Source organism: Loxodonta africana, chromosome 13, assembly GCF_030014295.1.
Source record: "Loxodonta africana isolate mLoxAfr1 chromosome 13, mLoxAfr1.hap2, whole genome shotgun sequence".
Lineage (NCBI taxonomy): Eukaryota > Metazoa > Chordata > Mammalia > Proboscidea > Elephantidae > Loxodonta > Loxodonta africana.
In genome coordinates this window covers 22,384,855-22,409,143 of record NC_087354.1, presented here as the reverse complement: position 1 = coordinate 22,409,143, position 24,289 = coordinate 22,384,855, and the positions used below count along the sequence as shown (strand labels likewise).

At 45.5% G+C, this 24,289-nt stretch overlaps 1 long non-coding RNA gene across 3 annotated transcripts in view; it reads left to right on the top strand.

The window, feature by feature from the left end:
- Positions 1-24,289, top strand: part of LOC111751632 (uncharacterized) — a 185,396-nt gene that overhangs the window by 80,340 nt on the left and 80,767 nt on the right. The gene's annotated exons all lie outside the window — the stretch shown is intronic.

Genomic DNA, 24,289 nt, shown 5'->3' with positions numbered 1-24,289 from the left:
GGCCATCTGAGAACACACGTCTCTGTTAGAGTCTGCCTCGGTGCTATTGTGTGACATCCACATTCTGGAAACTTGCTATTCCTGGCTTGAGGAGGAGCTTGCCTGGGATTCCTTTGTGTAAAGAAACAGCTTGCTTGGGAGGTGAGTGGGTGAAATCTCAAACTCTGCTAGTACAGGCCCACAATCCCACATCTGCCATTCCAAAATGTGAGGAGCTCTGAAAAGACATAGGTTTCCCTTGCTCCCCCTCCCCTCCCCCTCCGCCCCCCAAGTTTTGCACCAGAATTGATTTGGCCACAACACCTAGGCTGAGCTGCATCTGATAATAGTCATGACATCGTGAACACAGGAGAGAAAGTTCCCGGAGACACAGCGGCGAAAACAAGCCATGGGTCAGTTGTCGCTTTGGACAGCATGTACTTACCCGTGAGTAGGAAATGGTCGCTGCTAACTCAGAGAATGTTTAGACAGAAACACGTGCTTACTGAAAGCAAGGTCACAGGGAGACATTTGCAAAGCCATCTTTTTATTGGTTCCCAACCTGTCATCGTTGCCCAACTGCAGCCTGGCTGTGACAAAGGCCACCAGAGGACACGTGTAGGTGGAGGCACTAACCTAGTTGAATCAATACAGGTTTGATGTTATGCAGAATGTTTTCCTTAGAAAAAGTACTAGAGTCTTTAGGTCTATGTCACATTATTTTACCAATCAATTTATAACAGTGTACACATAAAAAAAAAACAAAAACGAAAAAACCTGTTGCCTTCGAGTCAATTCTGACTCATAGCGACACTATAGGACAGAGTACAGCTGCCTCATGGGTTTCCAAGGAGAGGCTGGTGGATTCAAAATGCCAGCCTTTTGGTTAGCAGCCATAGCCCTTAACTACTACACCACCAGGGTTTCCGAAACTGAATAATGCCTTGCTTAAAAACCACTAGGTACTAGGAAAAAAATCACATTATTTTACCAATCAATTTATAACAGTGTATATTAACAAAAAACAAAAAACTATTGGCAGGTGAGTCAATTCTGACTCATAGAGTAAAAGTGCCTCATAGGGCTTCCAAGGAGCGGCTGGTGGATATGAACCGCTGACTTTTTGGTTAGCAGCTGAACTCTTAACTACTGTGCCACCAGAGCTAATGATATGTATTCACTATGGAAAAATGATTTGTGTTATTTTGTAGTCTTATCCTAATCTCTGGAACTCATGTTTCGCTCCCGAATGTGTGTTTGATTTCAAGATGTTGCCCGAAATTTGATTGGAGTGCTCTGTGATATGCAGGTGTTGCTGCTGTTGTTAGGTGCTGTCGAGTCGATTTTTAATGCATAGTGATCCCATGTGACAGAGTAGAACTGCCGCATAGGGTGCTCTTGGTTGTAATTTTTAAGGGAACAGCTGACCAGGTCTTTCTCCTCTGGAGCTCTTGGGTGGATTTGAACCACCAAGCTTTCAGTTAGCAGCCAAGCACTCGAGCTTGGCACCACCAGAGCTCCCTATACGGGTGGTGGGCAATGTCAATGCCCTGGATCTTTCTTTCACAGTTTTTTTTTTAAATTAATTTTTATTGTGCTTTAAGTGAAAGTTTACAAATGAGGTCAGCCTTTCATGTGAAAATTTACATACACCTTGCTATACACTCCTAATTGCTCTCCCTCTAATGAGATAGCACAGTTCTTCCCTCCACTCTCTCTCCTCGTGTCCATTCGGGTAGCTTCTGGCCCCCTCTGCCCTCTCATCTCTCCTCCAGACAGGAGATGCCAACATAGTCTCACATGTCTACTTGATCCAAGAATCTTGTTCTTCACCAGTTTCGTTTTTGATCCCATATTCCACTCCAATCCCTGTCAGAAGAGTTGGCTTTGGGAATGGTTCCTGTCTTGGGCTAACAGAAGGTCTGGGGACCATGGCCTCTGGGGTGCTTCTAGTCCCAGTCTGACCATTAAGTTTGGTCTTTTTATGAGAATTTGGGGTCTGCATCCCACTGCTCTCCTGTTCCCTCAGGGGTTCTCTGTTGTGTTCCCTGTCAGGGCAGTCATCGGTTGTAGCTAGGCACCATCTAGTTCTTCTGGTCTCAGGCTGATGTGGTCTCTGGTTTATGTGGTCCTTTCTGTCTCTTAGGCTCATAATTACCTTGTGTCTTTGGTGTTCTTCATTCTTCCTTGCTCCTATTGGGTTGAGACCAATTGATGCATCTTAGATGGCTGCTTGCTAGCATTTAAGATCCCAAACGCCACTCTCCAAAGTGGGAAAAGTGGGATGCAGAATGTTTTCTTAATAGTTTTTATTATGCCATTTGACTTAGATGTCCCCTGAAACCATGGTCCCCAAGCCCCCACCCCTCTTTCACAGCTTTTGTTTTGGTGTGCTTTTGTTCCCCAGGGCAGCATCTGAGGCCCTTTGATGGGGGATTGCCTGCTGGAGAACCCGGTCGGCTAGAGTCCTTTTCATACCTGCATAGTTGGAAGTGCTAAAAGTGCCTGTGAATTTATACCCTGCACGCTCCTTCTCCATCCTTAACCAATGACTGGATGAGCCTGTGAAGGCCCAGTGTCCTTGCCTCGGGTGGCACTGTCGGGAGGTGTTACTTACATGCCACAGTTGCCTAGTAAGATACTTTCCTGTTACCACAACCTACCCTCTCCGGCCTCTACCTTACTAAATTCACAATTCTGAAACCCACTTGGCCCCAAGGGCTGCAGAAAAGGGATTTGAAGGCCTGTGTCCCCTTCCTGGGAAGGCCATAAAACAAGCATCCATAGATTTAAAAAGATTGAAATCATATAAAGTATCTTCTCTAACCACAATGAAGTGAAACTAGAAATCAATAACAGAAGGAAAACTGGAAAAGTAAAAAAAGTTAGGAAATTATACAACACACACTTAAAAAGTCAAAGGGTAAAAGAATAAATCTCCAAGTGAATCAGAACATACAGAAGAAGGAAAATGAAAACACAACATGCCAAATTCTAAATTTTAAAAACTCTCCACTGAGATTCTAATATGCTGCTGGGACCAAGAACTGTTGAAAGCACAAATAGGGATGAGAAAGGAAACAATAAGGTGGAAAATAAAAAAGGTTTTAAAATAGTTATAAAATATCATGTATAATTATGATAGTTTTCAAATCTCAATAAAATGCATGATTTAGAAATTATGTATATACATACAACCAAAATTGTCTCAAGGAAACTAGTACCTAGATAAAAAAATAAATTTTTTTCAAGGAGATTCTTTCAAAACATCTCTAAAACCAGAGAGATGAATGAATTTTTTCAAATTTCAACAAACGGATCACTGTTAACTATTCTTAATTTGAAAAATCTGATAAAAATAAGGAAAATAACACTTCAGAATAGTCTCACTTATGAATAAAAATACAAATGTCTTAAAATACCATTGTTTCATTATTTGAAAATGACAAAATACGGTTTATTCTAGAGAACATGTGGATGACTTAATACATCAATAGGGAAAACAATAAAAAAGTGACCATTTCAATGAATATAAAAAAAATTTGATGCAATCGAGCATCAAGATCTAAAGGACTTTTAGGAAAACAGAAATGGATACTTACACGATAAAGTTTTCCCATGAAAAATCCTACATCCAAATTTACAGTGAAGCCCTAGTGGTATTCCCATTGAATTCAGGAGCATGAGAGGGCAGGTTAGAAATCACGGATATGAAGCTGTCACCCCAGGCTCCTTTACTCTTCCAGGGAAATTGTTGCTGTTAGCTGTTGACGAAGTGATCCCATGGGACAGAGTAGAACTGTCTCATAGGGTTTTTTTGGCTGTAATCTTTTGGGAAGCAGATCTCCAGGTCTTTCTCCTGCTGAGCTGTTGGGTGGGTTTGAACCACCAAGCTTTTGGTTAGCAACGCTTAACTCTTTGTACCACCAGGACTCCTTCCCAGGGGAGCGGAGGGGGACAAGAAAAAAACAACAGCTATCTGAAAAAAGGGGCCCTGGTGTCACAGTGGTAAAGCATTCAGCTGTCAACCAAAAGGTCAACAGTTTGAATCCGCCAGCCGCTCCTTGCAAACCCTATGGGAACAGCTCCACTCTGTCCTCTAGGGTCGCTATAAGTTGGAGTCTACTTGATGGCAATGGGTTTGGTTTTTTTTTTGTTGTTGTTATTGTTGGTGTCTGAAAGAATTCCAAGACAGAAGCACTGGGCAGTCCAAGCATATGGAACGCCTTTTAACCTCTTTACTCCTTCCACTGGAAATCCTGGTGGTGTAGTGGTTAAGAGCTACAGCTGCTAACCAAAAAAGGTCAGCAATTAGAATCCACCTAGGCGCTCCTTGGAAACTCTAGGGTGCAGTTCTACTCGTCCTATAGGGTTGCTATGACTCGGAATTGACTTGACAGCAAGGGGTATTTCGCCCCTTCCACTAAAGCTAAAGCCCCTGACACTATAGTCCAATTTTATGTCCCTGAATTTCCTATTTGTCGTTGACTTCAGACCTGTGCAAACATTTGGGGAGCTCAGGGCAAGACTATAAATGAAGGCCTACCTATCATTTGACAAAATTTATCAATCAAGCTAAGAACTATTAATGTTCTATACTGTTTTAACAAATATACCTTTATGATGACCTGGAATGGCCAGGTTCAGATTCAGAGTTCTCAGACTCTGTAGTTGCCTGTCAGAACCTGGCAGCACAGGGAGACATGGCCTCAGGGCTGATTGCCTCTTTTCTTCTCACCCAGATACATCGCTCTTCATCCTACACTGCAAGGAGTCTGAATGCCCATGTGTAGACATCCCAGTCCGCAAGTCCAAGCTTTGTCCACATCCTTCTCTCCTGCCTCTCCCTTGGCCACCCCTTGGGCCTAGGCATGTTTACAACGGCAGGCAGTGTGGTCCAGCCCTAGGGGAAGAGACTAAACTGGGGAAGAGACTCATGCTGACCAAAGAAGTGGGCTTGGAAGCCTTTGGGCAAGGAATTGCATGTTCACATGTACTCAGAGTGGTCCAAAAGTGGGCTGGCGGAAAATGGACCCAAGCTGCATGTGGGTATGTTGCCTTGCCCCCATAGGCTCCTCACTCTGCGAGGCAGGGCATAGATGCAGGAGGCACAGAGCACAGTGCTCTCAAGAACGCGCTTATCATTTGTGTTCTGAATCCACCCTTTTATGACTTCAGTTGTAAACCTAAACTCTGAGATTCAGTTTATTCCTGGGAATATTAATACCTGCCTTACTTTTCAGAGTTGTTGTGATGATCAATTGACATATTATATGTGGAAATAGTTTTTAAACTGCTCTGTACAGTCTGATGGGATTAGGACCTTCTGTGAGCACTTCCCTGGCTTTGGCATCAAGGAATGGCTTGTGGTAGAACTTGCTCATGCCCTGATGCTCTCTTAAAAGGCAAGACAGTTTTCCTGCTTGCTGTGCTCTTCTGTAGAAGTATTCCCTAGATACTTTCTAGAACCTAATAAAAATGATACATTTCAGAACCTTCCAAACTGTTTCAGAGGAATGAGCTCTATACATTGGATACCCATTTTGTGAAAGGTTTGCAATCACTGGAATGTTGATGGACTCTTCTTGGTCAAGATCTTCTATGAACCCCGGAGGATACTGTGGTTATCTCAAGATTTTGTAAGGTGACCGAAAAGAATTAATTAAGAAAAAAATGAACTCACACTCTAGATTAATTGTATACATTTAATAATGATTAATAAAGCAAAATACATAAATTATTGGTATAGCATGGCTGTAGCAAAACTAACCTTTTTCGGACGGCTAATAACAAAGCCATATGTGACAAGGGAGCATCTCTTTCCTGGTCTGGTTCCTTTCCTTTTGTCATTTTGTTTAGTGTCTTTGGGGTATAATTGGGGTGTAATTACATATAGTAAAATGCATAGTGTTAGGGATTGAATTGTGTCACCCTAAAATATATGTATTAAAGTCCTAACCCTTGTATCCATAAATACGACCCTGTTTGGAAATAGGGGTTTTCTTTTATGTTATTGAAGTTGTACTAGACTAGGCTGAGTTCTAAACCTAATCACTTTTGAGTTACAAAAAGAGTGGAATAGGCATGGAGACGCACACAAGGTTGAAGACAGATGCCAGAGGACACCCAGGAATGCCAAGGAGTACCAGGGATCACTGGTGGATACTAGAAACTAGAAAAATGACTCACAGAATAAATCAACATCAGATTTGGACTGTTAGCCTCCAGAACTGTGAGAAAATACTTTTCAGTACATTAAAGCCATCCACTTGTGGTATATTTCATTATAACAACATTAGAAAATCAAGATTCATAGGTTGATATGCTTTTTCAAATGTGTGTGACACCCCTGTAACCAATCAAGATATAGAACATTCCCATCAACCTAGAAGAGGGTAGGACCACACCGTAGGATAGTTAGCAGCATCCTTGGCCTCTCCCCACTAAATGACAGTAGCATCACAATAAATATGTCTCTCTGGGGGACAAAATCACCCCTAATGGGGAAGCACTGCCATAGAATGTTTTTTTGTGGTTCTTCCCAATCAGCCCCCTCCAGAGATAACTACTCCTCTGATTTCTATCTCTATAGTTTTGCCTGTCCTTGCACTTTATGTAAGTGAAAACACACAATATGTGCTCTTACGTGTCTGGCATCTTTTGCTCAACAGGATGTCCACGAGATTCATGTATGTTGTCATATTGATTTCATTGTGTTAATATACCACCTTTTGTTATCTGCTGTCCTGTTTCCAGTGTTTGGAAATTATGCACACTCTGTGAACATTCTTGTAGGAGCCTTTTTGTAAACATATGTTTTCGTTTCTCTTGGGTAAATACCCAGGCCGTATAGTAGGTGAGTGTTTCACTCTATATAAAAAGCTGCCAAATTGTTATAAAAAATTGTCCTCTCTTTTTCCGCTTCCATCAGCAGTGCATGGGAATTGCAGTTGCTCCACGTCTTCCCCAATGTTTGGTGCTGTCTTTTCAATGTTAGTCATTCTAGTGGATGTGTGTATGTCCTCTCTTCAAGGTTTTCATTTGCAGTTCCCTAATGACTTTTTTTTTTTTAACGACTAGCTGTACTGAGCATCTTTTTCAAATGCTTCTTTCGAACACATACCTGACCAAGGGTGTGTATTTCAAATTGTAAGCTATGTATACATCTTATTTCAAATACATGCCTGACAAAGGACACATAACTAGAACATATTAAAAAAAACCTCTTAGAAATCAATAGGAAGACAAAAAGTCTTATAAAAATGGGCAAAAGATGAACAGACACTTCACAAAAGATAATATGAACACCATGTCTTTGTTTTTCCATCTTTCTCTGATTCACATTGAACTCTTCTGCATTGGGTGCTGCTCTTCCTTTAACAATGGTGCTTAGCATGTGCCAAGCACCTTTCTAAGACCTTGACAGTGTTAACTCACCGATTCCTCAATATTAACACAGTGAATCCTGAAAACAACCTCCTGTGGCATTATCATCCCCATTTTACAAAGGAGGAAGCCGAGATGAAGTGAGGCTAAGTGACTTGCTGGTCATCAGTGGAGGAACCAGGACTGCAGCCCAGGTAGCCCGGCTTCAAGTTCTTAGCCACTATGTGTGCTTCTTGTTACAAGGCAAATGTTCTGAATGCCAGGGGTCCCAATCTCTCTGCTGCCAGCCTTCAAAATGAGTTTTCAAAGTTTTATAATTACCAGGGCTTTGGGCTTCAGATACCCAGCATGCAAGGTCTATGTTTTAATTTTCATGGCTATTTCTAGTGTTGATTACACTTATGTAAACTTGCATAGTGGTGGTACCTTAAGAGCTGTGACTTTGATGTCCCCTCTGAGTGAGAGGGTGCTTTTCAAGTCCCTACTAACTGTGGGTGCTTTGTGTAATACTGAGGAAAGCTTCACAGTCTTCTTTTAGGAAAAAAAAAAAAATACCCATTGGTTTGAAGGCTGCTTGAAATATTTGTCTACTCTAAAAACCTTTACCTTCATGGCATTCCCCAATATCACTATGAACCTTTTTCCTTCCTCCTACCCTCCTCATCAGTAGTGGTCAGGAATTTTAAAATGCCACCTTAGTGTGCCAGAGTCCTGGCTCACCTGGGATTTATATCTGACTCTTCCATGTCCCCTGGACACTTAAATACCATTTTATTTGAAGCAAGTATCACTTCTCTACTATCAATAGAAAAGGTTTTGTGAATAAGATTCTTCTCGATATTCTCTTACTCTTTTGAATTTGCCTTATTCTAATAAAGCAATATTCAAATTGGCACTCTGGAAAGGCTAATATGTATGTGTAAACACATCTACACATTTGTGTAAAATCACAAACTGGTATTCATCCAAGTGCAGACAACTACTTATATTTGACCAATTTATCCAGCAAACATTTATTGAGTACTTGCTATGTACCAGGCACTCTGGGGAGAAACAGTGTAATTTAAAACCCATTGCCATTGAGTCGATTCCGACTCATTATTAACCCACAGAGTAGAACTGCCTCGTACGGTTTCCAAGGAGCGCCACCAGGCTTTCCGAGTACAGTTTAGCTCCTGCCATTTAGATGGCTGAAGCGTATGGCCAGGTGTGTTAAGTACAAGTTACCACAGAGTTTCAAAATTCTTTACGGGTGAGGGAGGTGGTAGGGGACACTCCATATTGGGCCTGGTGAGAGTAGCATTTCATAATGCGAAGATGGAGTTGGCCCACTTTATATCAGCAGAGGAGCTAGACTTTGAGGGACTGGTTGGATACAGATTGACACATGGGCAGCTGTGAGGCTGCATCACAGGTATACTCAAACGCATAGTCAAAACCCTGACAGAAAGCAGTCCAGTTTGCTTTAACATAGGTCAAGAAGTAGTAGAATACGAGGCTTGGGAAAGGAACTGGGGCTGACAGCATGGAGGCCCCTGAGGGTCAGGCAAAGGAACGTTTCATAGCAAACACGCACAGACCATTCCTACTGTCTCCGAACAGTAGAGAAGTAGAAGTAAGTCTTGCACATCTTCAGGATCACCTTGTTTTGAGTCCACATGGGAATATTACAAAGGCTTGTACATTCAAGGAGCAATTAAAATGCCAATGACAATATTTATGGTGGAGTTCTTCCCTAATTTGGCACGTTCTCTAGCAATAAAGAAGCAATGGAAATGTCCCTCAAACTCCTTCTTCTGATGAAATCTTTGTTGTTGCTGTTTTTAATCTTTTCTTTGACAATTTTGGAGAAGTGTTGGCATCTGAGATTTTTTTTAAAAACAAATACTGCCATGCAGGTAGATATGGCCCAGGAGCCGGCCTCATGCTCGAGACAGCTTCCAAAAGAGCTTGTACTTTCCAAAAGCTGATTTTAAAGGGCAGTTTGACTCAACCTAAAGTGTTGAAATTTATTAGGAGATGATATTCTTGGTCATAATTGGTGACCCAGAATTATGAATGACTGAAATAATTCCCTCTCCACCAGAAGAACCCGGGGTCAACTTCACGCATGATGCACTTTTTAGCTCACAGAACATTTCAATCAAATGGGAGCGGGTCACTGGGGGTATTCCCTCCAGTATAATGACATAAAGAGAATGACTATGGTAGCAAAATTGCTCTTCAACCTCCACTCTAAAGTTAGGTGGGGACATTTGTGCTTTGCAAACTGAGACACAAATCTTCATTAAATAATCTAAGCTCCTCCTTCCAAGGCCCATTGAGGGAAAAAAAAAGAAAATCTGGAATGTGGGTCTTTTTCTCTACCCAAGCAGAGGGTTCATTTTGTAAGATGCCCCGTTCTCTGCATTCGTTGCCAGAACTAAGAGTCCTGCACATTTCACAGTTGAAGCACTTAGTGCTGTGTAAAGCCCAGTGATAGGCATCCACCCAGTGCCGTCGCATAGTGCATTCAAAATCAAACACAATCTTTTCATGGAGGTGACATTCTCGAGTTGGAGGAGAAACATACATCCACTGTCTCATTTAACGTTTACAAAATGGCATGAGTTAACGCTATCAGAGCAGAGGGAATGAGATAATGAAATTTGGCTAAGGGAACTTGAAAATGCTTCCATGTTGAAATTACACTTGACCTTGGGTTTGGAGGAGGACCTGTGTTGTGCCAGGGGCAGAAGGGGGAGCATTCTAAGTAGAGGGCACAACTAGTCTGTGTGCTGATACAAAGATGCCCAGAGTTTGGGCAACATGCAGGAGCAGTTGAAAGAAGTTGGTAGGGTTGCTCAGGGCCATGTTGTCAGAGGTCTTCTCTATGAAAAAGGGTTTGGACCTGACCTTGCAAGTTTTGGGGAGAAGTTAAAAGTGCCACCTGGGGAAGCATGATAGGAGTAGTGTTTTAGATAGACACTGGCAGCAGAGAGGAGGAGGCCTGGGCATGTGACAGGGGCTGGGAATCAGACATTACTTTGGGAAGTTATTTAGGTAGCTATTCAGTGGTGAGGAGCATGAGCTCTGACTCCTGACTTCTTGGGTTTGAATCCTGGCCCTGCCACTTACTATCTGCATATTCTTGTACCAGTTACCCAGCCTCTCTGCCCCTTGGTTTTGTTATCTATGAAATGGGAATAATAGCCGTCCCCATTTTGAGCAGTGCTTCTCAAACTGCAAATATGCACACAAATCAGCTTGTTAAAATGCAGGTTCTGCTTTAGGTGGCCTGGGACTCTGCATTTCTGACAAGCTTCCTGGATGAGGGGGTAAGGCTGCTGGTCCACGGGACCATGTTTTGAGTAGCAAAGCTTTTGAAGATTAGATGGAAACACCGAAGGGCAGCCCTTGCATAATAAGAAGTAGCTGTTATCATGATCCATACGAAAGACTAAATGCATGTCTCTGTTTTTGTTTTATAAGTGCTTGATCCACTAGAAAGTTCTTTAAATATGATTCCTTGGCTCCTCCACTCCCTTTCTGGACAGCTACCTGCAGAAGGTCAGTGCAGCTCAGTTCTGGAGTGGAATCCAAGCCAACCACAGCAATGGGTGATGCAATTCAGCCACAGAAAAGGGGGCCACGCAGCTTATAGAAATATGGCGGTAGCTCTTCAGGGTCTCACATGAGGTTAGGAGAACAGGACCATCATGGCCCAGGCTTTCCTCTCTGAGAAGGACGGGAAGTTTCCACGTGTAGAGAGCTCCAGGAAAAGATGGATCCACTGTTGCAGACCCTTCAAACCCTGGGATTTGGAATGAGTACATAGAAAACTTTGAGTAGCTTCTACCTTTTTCCTTTGCAGGCTTCTTTTTACTTGCAGCTTCAGTTCAGGTTGGAGCGAGCTACCTGTTGACTTTCTAGAATAGGGAGTGCCATGGACGAAAGCATAGATGCTTGAATTTTGTAGAGAAATTGGGGAAATGGGGCACATGAGACTGAATAACAAAGAACTCCATACAAATGTTAAGTATTTTCAAAAGAGATGGTTCTGGCCAACAACAACAACAACAACAAAATGCTTGAAATCCTCCCCCCCACCCCTGTTTCGGTTCTTTTCCCTCCCCCTTCTCATCAGCTATTGCTTCTGCTGTGAAGAGACAGTTTCCTGTGGAGACTGAACAGTAGCTCTGTAGAGAAGAATATCAACAAAGGGACTTCTCAAGCGATACTTTGAAAGGCATTGTACACGCGAAGGAAAGGACTTTTATTTTAAGCAGAAATTCTGCAAAGTGTGAACACTCCATGACTTGTGAAGAGTCAGAGCAGCTGAAAAGAAAAGGAAAAATCCTGCCAAGTGGAACTACAGATGACTCCAGAGACTCACGCCATAGATCACCTCTCTACGGGATGTCTGATACATGTAAGGAAATGGGAAATAGGAATTACCCAGGCTGGAAGTTTGGCTTATTTTTCTGTATCCTGGTTGGAAAATCATGGCTGCTTAGCTGCATTTCCCAGACCAAGTCATTTAAGCCTTCATTATCTCACCTGCATAATGTATGAGGTTAAGCGACAGACTGGCTGTAAATGGTCCCAGCACAGTGCCTGGCACATTCCAGGTGCTCCAAAAATGTCTGTTGAATGAATGGGTGAATAGGAACGTGAGCTGCATTGCATTTTGCTTAGGTAGAACCCTGCTTATCTTTTAGGGCAAATTTTAATTTCCACTTTCTCCAAGAAGCCACTTCTGTTTTCCCTTCCCACCTTGCCCAGGTTCGGTGTGATCTCCATTCACACAGTGCATTAAATAATGATAACAGCAACCACTTGGTGGCTATGCCAACCAGTGCACCAAGTACTTTGAATACATCATTCTAGTCTTCGCAACAACTGTGAAAAATTCTTCCTGTTTTTATGGGCAAAGAAATAAACAGGCCCAGGGAGTTTGTATTGCTTACGTTAAGGCTAGCAATTGGCAAACTCAGGTCTGAGTAATTCCAAAGGTCAGTAGGAGGTTAAACTCTCTTAGGATATTCCTTTTGACGGGGACTTAAGAATGACCACGTATGCACTCTTCCCCTACTCTGGATTGCAGGCCCCTCGGGGACAGGTCCGTTGCTGGCTTGTTTTCTCCATCACACCTTGGCAAGTCCTCTGAGGGGAGATGATACAAAGAAGGGCCTTAAGCAAAGGGGGCGGGGGGCGGTTATCTTTGTGACTGTATGCATAGATAACACTTGTGATTTGCAGAAGGCAACTTTTCCACCTCAGCCTCAGGTGGAATCCACACTCCTTGTACCCTGAGTGGCCAGACACAAAACCATACAGGGGTTTGGGTTCCATTCGCGGACACTTTTCATAATGGCCTTGTCATGCTTTTCATTTTCCCTTAAGAAGCACACTTTGGGGCAGGGTTCTGGGAGGAGAAGCTTAGAGTCTTAGAGAATCTGAACTCTTTGTCTCCTGATCAACACTTGCTTCTGGTGTGAAAAAAATCTTACTTTCACTAGAGTAAGAAACAACAAAACAGAGGTCTTGATATAAGGTTCATGTGCAAGCAGTCAGAAGTCATTGCCGTACGGATCCTTCCCATTCACTCTTGGTGCTATAGGCAAATTTCGCTCTCAGGGCTGGGCTCTGCCTTTTGTCTTTGCCTACTGCATCTCTCTCAAAACCACTCTCTTAAAGACCCTCACTCACTCTCCAGCCTTCCCTTCTTGAAACTCTCTCCTCCCTTTTCTTCCATGATCCCTTCCAGTTTTCCCTGTTTCACTGTTGCTTCTAGTCTCCATCTATGTCCTCCCTTTAAGAGATGGACTTCTCTAGTTTTTTTTAGAATTACAACCCCAGCGCCCTGGGCTCATCTTACACATGTCCATGTGCTCACCCAATAAATTGGTTCCTCCAAACACACTCCCAGCTGCTCCCCTGAGCCCCAGGCCTAGAATGGCAGATACTTTTCACCTCCTGGATCCCCATCACCTAGCCATTCTGTTGGCACATCAAACTCGGTGTCTCAAATTTAACTCATGGTCTTCACCCCTCAAATCTGCTCTTTAACGTGTGCTCTTTGGTTCTGTTGGGGTAGCACCATCTGCTACCATTTCCCAAAGCCAGAACATTAACCAGCTGCCTAATTAAACTTTGTGTCAAATATTGACTAGGTGCCTAGGTGCCAGCGCTCTGAAAGTGTGACTGCTCACCGGAGGGAGAGAGGAAGACACTGTCCCTGCCCTCAAGGAGCTCACAGTCTAGCGGGGGAGGCAGGCATGCCAGCACTGTGGGTGGAGCATCTGGACCTGTGTGGAGGGTGTACCGGAACTGAGGCCAAGGCAGAGGAGACAAGGGTGCCCACTCGTGGCTCTGCCAGGGGAGGAATTGGGGATTCACAAGCGCTAGGGGCTGGAGTTGAAGTTTGTGAACCCAACTTTTGGTCTGGGTTCTATAGAACTGGAGGTGGCCTCTCCAATCCAGAGATTGGGGCGGGGAGTGATTGGTGAGAGGTGCTTCGGCTGCTGCCTCAGTGGATGGTGAGCCTGATGAGAGGGGAGAAACAGGGCACCGCGATTTGGCTCATCAAGAAAGGACTGAGTGGAGGAGAGTGGACAGAAACAAAGAGCCAGTTCCACTTCAGAATTTCCCCCCTCATCTGGCTGCAGAAAGATAATCTGCATGTGTGTATTTTATTGATATTTTAAACTAGAGAGGTACGTAAAGCTCTAGGGAAGCTGCTTGGAGCCAAGCTTGCTGATCATTTCCATCAACCTAATAGCAGGTTTCTAGCACCCTTTAGCAGGCATTTCCGTGGGCACGCCTTTCCACACTTTTCAGTTTATTAAATCTAAAAGAAGATGAGTCTGCCTTTCTTTAAAAATACCCAGTGTCTTTTTCAAGAATGACCTCTGGAGGACATGAAGACCAAGCCTTCCATTTTACAGATGAGAACACTGATGCCTGTTGACGTGGCACCCTTTGCTTGGAGCAGATGCGTGGTCAGTGACTGACAGAGTGGGACTCCTGAGGCGGCTCCTGCCCCTCCTGCCTGCCGAGGTTGCTTGGTACAGCTGGACAGATTGCTGGGTGTCTGCTGTGTCCTTGGCCCCGCACCACTGGTTGTGAGTGGGGGGAGGACTACAGGACGGGGACCATCCTGTCTGGTACAGCTAGAAGGGCAGCTGGAATGGATATGAGTAACTGAAGTCCAAGTAGAGTGCAGTAAGGTGAGAGAGAAAATCAGCGCGGGTGATGAGCACCCAGAGGAGGGAATCGTTTCTTCTCATGTAGGGAAGCTTCGGGAGTACTAAGAGGCCCCGTTTGTTGAGTCTTTACCATGAGCTTTGTGCAGGCCAAGCAAGGATATGTAATATTGGATACCAGCCCTGTGAAATGTGCATCACTTTTGCATTACAAAAGAGGAAACTGAGGCACAGAGTAGCGCCATACATTACTTGCAGAGCCCAGTTTAAGGGTAGAGCCCAACCCTCCCCCTTTAGGGCTTTGCTCTCAGCCTCTCTGGCTGAGGGAGCCCTGAAATGACTGGGATTCCTGCTCTCCCGTCTTGATTTCCGTTCCCTCTGTGTCAGGAAAACCCTAACCTATGTTCTCATCAGTTCACCCCTTCTTTTCTGTCTTCACATGGCGTCTACCATGTGGCTACCCTGTTTCTCTTCCCTTTGCTGCCTCTTCTTGCAGCTCTCCAAGACTACCAACACTTCCCCAGAGCCTAGCCCAGGGACCTTTCCCGAGCCACAGACTCCTTGGTTTCTCTGGGGCAGTTCCTTCCTGTTGGACTCTCTTCCCTTCCTTTCTAGACTCCCGCTGCGGTACTGTGCAGGCTGAAGTATCAGTCCTTAGAGATGCACTGTCCCTGACAATTTACAGAATGCTCTCACCTCCATTCTGTCCTCAGTGAGCTCCCTGCCCCTCAATACCCCACTCTATGCCTGGTTTCACCATTTAGGCCAAGTTCCTGCCACGTGACACTGTCCCCATCCACTTCTGATTTGGACTGGGGTGGATATTTGACCCAGAGGTAAGGAACCTCTCAGGTGGCCACAGGTGGTCAGCGTCCCTCAGCGAACAATTTGAACTGAGAACTACAGAGACTGTACTCACACTTCACTATACTCTGTGGTCAGTGTAGCAGGCGGCTCCCCTCCCCACCTCCCCGCCCCGCAGGCTGCCAATATGGCAAGAAGCAGCAGTGAAAAGATACAGATCCTCCCAGGAGAAGAGGTCCTAGGTTCTGGGGAGAGCAGGTCTCAGAAGCTCTGCAAGCCCTGAGTGAGGGAGACAGTGGAGCTGCAACTGGCTTTCTAGTCCTCTTCTCTGTCTAGTGATAGTCTCCTTTCTGCACAAACTAAAGCCCTCTTTTGTATGTGCTGCTCTGCCTGGGTTTCCGCCCCCCCCACCACCTTTTACCCACAAAGTGAAGTCATCCCTAAGGCATCATAATCTGCTCCCCCAACGCCCACCCCTGTTGTAATTTACCCAGATACACTGAATCCTGTGGCACTTTGCTATGTGTGCCCTGGTGCAGCCACCCAGTCATCCTGGATTGTCAGGCATTTGTAAAATGGTCCCCAGCTGGGGCTTCTGCCTGGGGGATACTGGGACCACCCTGCAGGAGACCTCCTTTTCCTATCCAGAGTTTTACCTCAGAAACATCAGCCGGTGGATTACTGGCCTGACTGTCACATGGTGTGAAGAGAAGCCAATGGTGTCTCAGAAGGGCCCTCTTTCCCATTTCCCCTTCATTCCAGAAAAATGAGGTATATGTGCAAAACTCCAGTAGCCAGGGCCACTGGTGCTCTTCCATTTGGAATGCCAGAGAGATGCTTTCCCAAAGTTTGTGTTGCTGAGCAGAAAGGGGCCAGTCCTGGCCAGCAGAGAGGGCAGCGGGAGCGGGGACTTGTGGCAGAGCCAGGAGCTTGGGCAAAGAGGGCCTTGGGGGGGCGTTTCTCGTCATTTGGAAGTGAATACTGGGGAGGGAGATGGAGTCCAGGAGCAGGCACCTCATATTTTTCATAAGACCAAACTTAAGGCTCTTTCCCAGAAGTCTTGTTTGGGAGAGAAGGTAAGATGGGCCCCTGGAATTGAGGATGTTGGAGGGGCAGAGATGAAGAGTCAGAAATAACACCACAGAATGTCCACACATGTGCACTGGGTCTGGTGGTTGGGAAATCTGGAGAGGGGGAGGGTAGGGGGAAGGAAGACCCATGGTTTGGTGGGCCTAGAAGTCTCTGGGGAAGACACACCTGACTTGAAAATATCCTGGGGAAGGATTGGGAACCAAGAGCTCTGTCCCAGCGGAGGGGGCAGCCGAACCCTAAACCTCCTTGGAGGCTTAGAGCAGATCGAAGAGAAACCCACAGGTGGAAGTGTTAAGGTGGGCACTGTGAGGCAAGAGATAGTATGCAGCGGGCCAGGGGGAGCTTTGGCCTTTCTTTTCTCTAGGTTCCCCCCTTTATTTTCTTTCAATGTGCCCCTCCCCACACTGCCTCTATCTTGCAGGCTCTCTTTTGGACATTGAACTATCTAGTTCTATCTTCAGGATTCTGAAATACCATCAGGTCTGCCCAACATCTTCATTGGGTGGGTCTAATTTTTTTTTTTTTTTGTAAACCAAATAGCAAGAAAGTTAGTGGCTCCCAGGGGTCCGTGATGTCTGCCTGGCAGGCGTCCTTGAACTCCGGGCAGGAACAGTCGCTTATGTACCATAATCCTTTGTAATTAGCGTCTTCAGGTTTTAATCCAAATGAAGTGATTACAGCTTTTGGCCTTTTTAAGAGGCCAACATTTCCCTAGTTTCATATAAATTTTTCTTCCTAAACCCTGTTTTCAGAGCTAGGGTTATAATTTTCTGCCTAACCATCTTGTCCCCATTCCAACAGGGTTCAGTAGTAACAGTGCTTTAGTGAGCTGGTTCCAATAAAACCTCTACCACTCAAGCTTCATTTTGTTCCTGTCCTTTGTACAAAAAGACAATAGTAGATGGTAGGTTATTTTGTACTCCAGAAAAAGAGTAACAGAGTTGAGTCAAACAGCTTTGACTATTAAAATCTAAGTCCCATGTTTCCCTAAAATAATCAGTCAAAACCCTAGGACTTGAACGTACACCTTTATGTAGCTCATGGCAAGTAACAAAGACATTTATGAAAGGAATGGTGATTCCTAAAACCTCACTTCCTGCCCTCCTGGGCCAGCACCTGCTAAATCCAAAAGAGGGGTGTGCTGTTCCTGGCTTGGGTTGGCCCGGTGAGATGGATAGATTTTCCATAGGTCCTCCTGTGCCTGCCTCTTTAAAATTAGACTGTGAACTCCTTGGAGTCAGGGAGGCTGTCTGGCTCGCTTCCTATGCCTGTACCTGGCCCATAATGAGTTGTCAATAAATGTTGGTGGAATAAAAAAGCCTGGAAAATTCCACAGTTTTTTGGTCGGCTGCTCTGACTTCTTGCTTCAGAACATAAATATTTTTAAGTATAAATCTTAAATACAGAGAATAGCATTAGGCACTGACGATTGGGAATGGCATTAACGTGCCTACCAAGTCAGGGGCTTCTGTGAGAACCCCCAAGTGGAGGAAGGCCAGGTTGAGCCCCCACTGGGAGGGCTGTCAGTCTGGGTGATGAACTGGAGGGGAACCTAGAGATCATGGAGCACCCAAACCTTCTAAATTACGTTGGAGGGAAAGGGACCCAGAGAGTTTCTGTGGATCTTTTTTTTCTTTCCCCCGGATACTCTGGCAAAAATAAAACCTCGAACACAGCCTGGAATATTTGCATCCAAAGCCCTAAATACTGGGCACAGAAAGATCCAGTGTTGGAGAGCTACTTCTTTTGAACACCTACAGCTGCCTCCACTTCTTTCAGAAGATGAGGAGAGATGGGATCTTTGCGCATACAGCATCAGGTCACTAGAGAACTAGCTGATTCCCCATTTTGGCCCATCTGGATAGAAAAACAATCCTTACAGAGCTTGGGCAGAGCTCTTGGGCGAAGGTAGCCTGTGTTTCCACCCAGAAGTGTGAGTGCAGGTGCCTGACTGGGAGCCACTGAGGACCCAGGATTTGCAGGCTGGGAGGTCCTTTCCTGGAAGTCAGAAGGCGAGGTCTGGAGCTGGGCTCTGACTGGCTGCTCACAACTAGCAGTAGCTTCTGTAGAATGGGCTGGGCTCTTTCTTTACCATTTGCCAGGAAGCATTTCTGTAGAACTATCCTAGCGGACAAGGGGAAGCCTCTAGCTACTGAGTGTTTTATGAGGAAATGCAGGAGACGAGACATCCAGCACCAGATGATACAGGCCCAGGCTCGATAAGAGGACCCAAACCCATCATCAAAGTCAAGTTCATAGGAAAAGACACACAAGGCCCCACCTCTGTGATATTTTGCCTTGGAAAGAATAGGCATGATTGGGTGGGGGATGGGATGCATCCACCGAAGGTGGGTACGAGGTGGGACACATCCATAAGAGTACCTTCTTCCAGGTCACTTCATTGGGCCTCCACCTCCCCCGTCCTATTCCCTTCCCCCACCTCCAATTGCCACAACAGCAGTTTTATCAATGACCTGGGTCCCCAGGACTTCCTGGAGTTCTGCTGACCACGGAGGCCATCCAGAGTTGGGTGGCCGGCGCGCCGTGATGGGTCCAAAAGGAGAGAAGAGAGCCAGGACTAGCCAGGAAGAGGGAGGGCTGGCTTTGGGGGAAAAATGGAGGTCTCTAGGGGCCTCCATCTGTGTTGGGCCATGATGTTGACGTTAAGACAAACCATGCCACTGCATTAGCTCTGGGGGGAGTTGGCTGAGATTTTTTTTGTTCACGGCCTGAAATACCAAAGCAAAGGATATAAAAATTCCTCTTTATTTCCATCACCCTGACGGCAAAAAAGTGAGCCCTGAACCATGAGCCAAAACCACCCAAATAAGGTGTTCACTTTTATAATTAGTACTGTTTGTGCACACACACACACACACACATACACATACAAGCACACACACACACAGAGACACTCCCAAGGTGAACACCTCATACTTTTGAAAATGTAAAATGGTACTTAGGCCGTGGCATATGCTCGGAAAACAAGTATTCTGTTTCCTAAACAAAATCCAGTTAAGAATTTGAACTGTTGGTGGTGCATGCGGTCCCCACTCCCTCCCCTTGGTATCTCCAGAGTCTCCCTACTGGTTAGATGAGCAATTTGAAGACCCCAAGAGAGGTCCCATTTCTGTCAGTTCCCACAACAGGGCATGTGTTTAGTAAATGTTTGTGGATGGATGATAGTGTGAGGAATTAAAGAGATTTTCTGGAGGGTCTCAGAGGTTTATATCAACTTTGACATAGAGGAGACTAAAACGTTTAGTCTTTTCTCAAATAACTGAAGTAAACTCCGTTAGTAACTAACATGCCATTGTGCCCTGAGCTGCAAATGCATCACTGGGTTTTAAAAGAAGAGTGAGAAGAGGAATGCCAAGAACAGGGACCCCCAGCCTTCCAGAAGGAAAGATTGGTCCAGGGCTCTGGCTCTGGACCTGGCAGGAAAGGGTGTAATACTGCTGTCAACTCAGACTGTTCCTTGGGGTGCTGTGGCCTGGGTGGGGTGTGATGTACACCAAGAAAAAGAAGAGTATACAACCGATGAGCAGGAAGAACATCATCCTTCTTAGTTCGCAGAATCTCCTGAGAGAGGAAGGGAGAAGAGGGGAAGAGATGGGAAGACGTAGGGAAGGGAGAGAAGGGAAAAGAGGAGAGAGAGTCATCCACAAATAAGTAGAAAAAAGGCGTGAGGGGTGGAACACGCAGCTATAGAGCAAGGTTTCTGGGTGGTCCTTGACTGGGGGAAGGTAGCTCAAGAAATTGGTGAAGATAAAGGAGAGAAAAACCCAGCCATTCGGTGTGTGGTGACAACCCACTGTCACCTGTGCTGTCAGGGGAGTGTGTTTTCTGGATGGAGAAAAAGGGAGTAGGCTCTGAAAGACAGGGTTTTCTGCCTGGGCAGGGGGAGGGTGGGCACAGGCTGGTTCCTAGTCAGTGCGGGCTGCCATACCCACCAGCCATTGTTCTGGGGAGGGGACAGAGCCACTCCTACTCAGGGGAAGGTCTTGACCATCCCTTCCCTCCGCCACATGCCCACGTCTTCCTGCCCTCCCCTTTTCCTTAGAGCTGCTGCTGGCATCTGGGGCTTGGCCATCACTCCCCTCGCCATCTCGTCAGGGACAGGAAAAGAGAAGACGTGGGGAGGGAGGATCAGGAATGCAGTTCAGGGGAGACAGCCATGGACAGGGATGCAGGCTGAGCCCTGCCCACGTCCAGCCTACCCTCCCACAGACCTCTTTGGGGGCAGAAATTTCTCTGAAGCAGTGCTGTCAGACTTCTGCAAGTCTCCCCTGAGAAAGAGGTGGGTGGAAAGGGGCTGCTGGGATCGATTCAATTTTTATATTCCCTAAAAGGCACTGGGGGACATGCTTCATTTCCTAGAGCCTCACAGCTGAGTCCAGCTCATTTTGGAGTAACACAGAGCGAGGGCCAGTCCAAGTGTGGGAAGGAGCAAGGATGAAGGAATGGGGGAGCCTCTGTCTCCATGTGGTAGTGGACAACAGCTAAGCCATTTCAGGCTCCAGTGCTATCTGGCTCACACTTTCTAGAACCCGGAGAGGGCTGTGAATCCTGGCAGAGAGACTCTGCATGGAGGCCTGGGTTGGGAGGAGCAATGCCCTGGGGACTTCAGGGGACCTCAAACTTTAACTGTGAATAGACACATGACACACTGAGTTTCTTTTCTGGGGATTGCAGCTTCTGATATGTGCAGGCTGCAGGAAAAGAGTGGGGTGCTTGGAGAAATTCAGGGGCAGATGAGGAGAGGCTGTCAGAATCTCAGAGGAGGGGGACGTGGTGGGGCTGGGGAGGGTGGAGACGTGGGAGATCTTATCCCAGCTGCAGCTTTGAGCCAGGCATTCCCGAGCAGCTCTGGCAGGTGACCAGGTCTGAAATACATTTGGGGATATCAGAGGCAATTGTAAGTAGGATCAAGCAGGAAGGCCCTGGGCAAGGAGTGAAGACTCCAGTACTTGGGTTCTCATTCACAAGCATCCTGTGTATCTCTGCATTTCTCAGATTCTTTTTTCCAAACCATTGGTAATTCCCTCCCTCCCCCTTTAACTCACTTAACTATGGCTTGAACAGTCGTCACCTTGCCTGTTCTGCAAATCAGAAGTGGCCAAGGCTCATGAGTTCTCTGATAATACTTGACCAGCTTTGACTTCCAGATCAATTTCGCCATGAACTGATCAAGTTCTATAATGGACCCAGTGAGAATATTACTATTGCATATCCAAATGGTATTTGGATGAGTTTATACATTATCATTTATTTAACTCTTCAATTATTCCTACTTTGATTTTTTCTGTCATAGTTTTGAATATGTCATTGCTTTAAGTAAGTCACTTTAGCCTGGAGGTCAGTAAATTACCTACTATTTAATATCTTTAGATGCAACTAGACTGGAACCCCATCAATAGTTTATCCAACTGTTTCATAAGCATACAGGAGTGCAACTTTTTTTCTTTTGCGGAAAATTCATCTTATTTCATTTTCTTCTTAAATAGCAGCTCCAAGGCTGGTTGGGCCCATGTTAGAAACATGTGAAATGTGAGATGAGTTGAAAGACGGTTTCTGGTCTTTGTTCTCTTTCTCCCTTTGTGATTTTTTGCAAGCCAGGTAACCATTCTAAGCCTCAGTTTCTTCATTTGTAAAATGAGTAACAATCCATTTTTTCTTTATGTCTCAAGGTATAGATTTGGTTTGGAGAGTTCTGTACACATACACACACATGCACAACACAACTGTGCCAAAGCCCCTCTGTCACTGGTAAAGAAACCATGATTTAATCTGTGGTTATATTTTTGTGCCTGAGATGCCTGATGCTTTCTTCTCCATAATTCATGCCAAGGGAGAGGATGCAGATCCCTTAACAGCGATGGATTGGGGCACATGAGCCTCTTGGGGATTGGTATTGCCTTTTAATACACATATGTTCATTTTTTTCCTATGATGTGTGTGTTGGACACATTTCGGCATCGAGACCAGAACAACTCAACATGAGTTCCAAAATATACATCCAGAGACTCAGGCTTGCCACGTGTCTGCTGTGTACTTAGGCATTGCTCATGCAGTCCCTTCTACCTGGAATGCCATTGCCCTTGCTCCTCCTCCTACCCATTTCAACTAGGTAATTTTCAGTCATCCTTCAGATTTCAGTTCAGTTGTCCCTTATTAGAGATGCCCTAAACTAGACCAAGGGTTTAAGCTCTCACAGTGGCATGTACTGCTCCTTCAAAACACCTATCACAGATAAGTATTATAGAATTATTTGTAGAGTACATGGTCTCCATCTGGCAGGACTGTCCTTCTGCTTATCCTATTGTCTAGCACACAATAGGTGCTCAGTAAGTATTTGTTGAATGAGTGAATGAGTTTGGTATATAAAACTTGTTGCTAGTTTCTGTCTAGCAAAAGAGAGGATGCTATCTGTACTTGATGCTGCCTTAATTCCCAATGACCTCTCTTTGTGAAGCACCAGCCCAGCTCTATGAAGAGAGGCAACCATGACACTTGCCCATTGAGCAAACGGTCTTTAGCCCAGTGGCTGGGAAAGGATTGGGGAGGTCTCTTCTCCAAACCCCCAGTAGGGCCACAGAATGGTTAGTTTGTCTTCTGGCCCATTAGCCTTTTGAGTCCTCAGCGCTTTGGGAGCCCTAACCTTTCACATCTTTCATATCCTCACAGCTCTGCATCCCTGGCCTCCTCTTTCTCCAACAGTCTTTTCCATTCCTGTCTGCCTTTCCTGGCTGAAGGGCCTCAAGTGGCCTCTCTCTCCTCTGAGCTCCTCTTTGAGGTGTCTGTGCTCTTCCTGGACCCTGACTGCTGTCCTGCTCTGAGTCTTTGCTTCAACGGTTGCCTTCAACTGCCATCGGAATGTTCCCGTCTTAAAGTTCTCAGGGGCTGGTGCTCTGGTTCTGCAGCCAGGTGGACTAGAAGATCCTGAGAACAGGGCCCTATGCTTCTCCTTCCAAGTAGGCATAGTCTTTAGTACATAGTCATCACATAGTAATGCGTGGTAATTTGGTTTTCTAACTTAATTTTCAACAAAGTTTTCAAAGAAGCATGGCCACTTGTATGGCCCCTCTGTCACGGTTTCACAATTTTACCACACTCTCCCTGCCTTAGCTGAAAAGAAACATCTTGCGGGTAACTTGGCAGGCCCAGCTGGGGTAGTTTGGGGTCAAAGGACTAACCGCCATCTCACTTGGCTCATCTCCAAGGCAACTCCTGACCTTAGGCTACAACAGCCCCGAAGCAGCTCCTGGCCCAAGGCTGAAGCTTCCTCTGCTTCTTCACTCCCTAAGGCTGAGAGAGGCCTTAGAGGGCGAGGCCGGGCATGCTGATGGCTGAAGGAGAGAGTTCAAAGGTGTTGCTTACAGAGGCTTCCCCTGTGATCAGAAATGTGTTTCAGTCTAAGAAACAGTAACTCGCACCCAAGAAAATGCCTCAGGCTTAGCCAGTTGTCTTTAGGGATTTGTCTCCACTGTGAAAATTGGGGCTCTCTTATTTTATTGTGTTTTTTAATAAAGCTCTTATGTTTAGTACCTGTGAACTAGATAAAGGTCCATCAGTCAGACCTGACCTTGGGCCCCGAAGTGCACTCAGCCCACTTTTGGCACTCTTGGAACAGGGTGTAGTTTGTTCTTTCCTCGTTCATTCATTTATTCATCCATCCATCCATTTAATATATATTAAAACAACTGTGTGCCAGGCACTAGCTAAGTACTGGAGATACAAAAAATGTCAGGCTAACAGAAAGGGACTCTTGTCCTCAGAGAGCTCACAGTCTAAGGGACCACCAGTGTGAAGGCTGGAGTATGGTATGTGAGATAATGGTG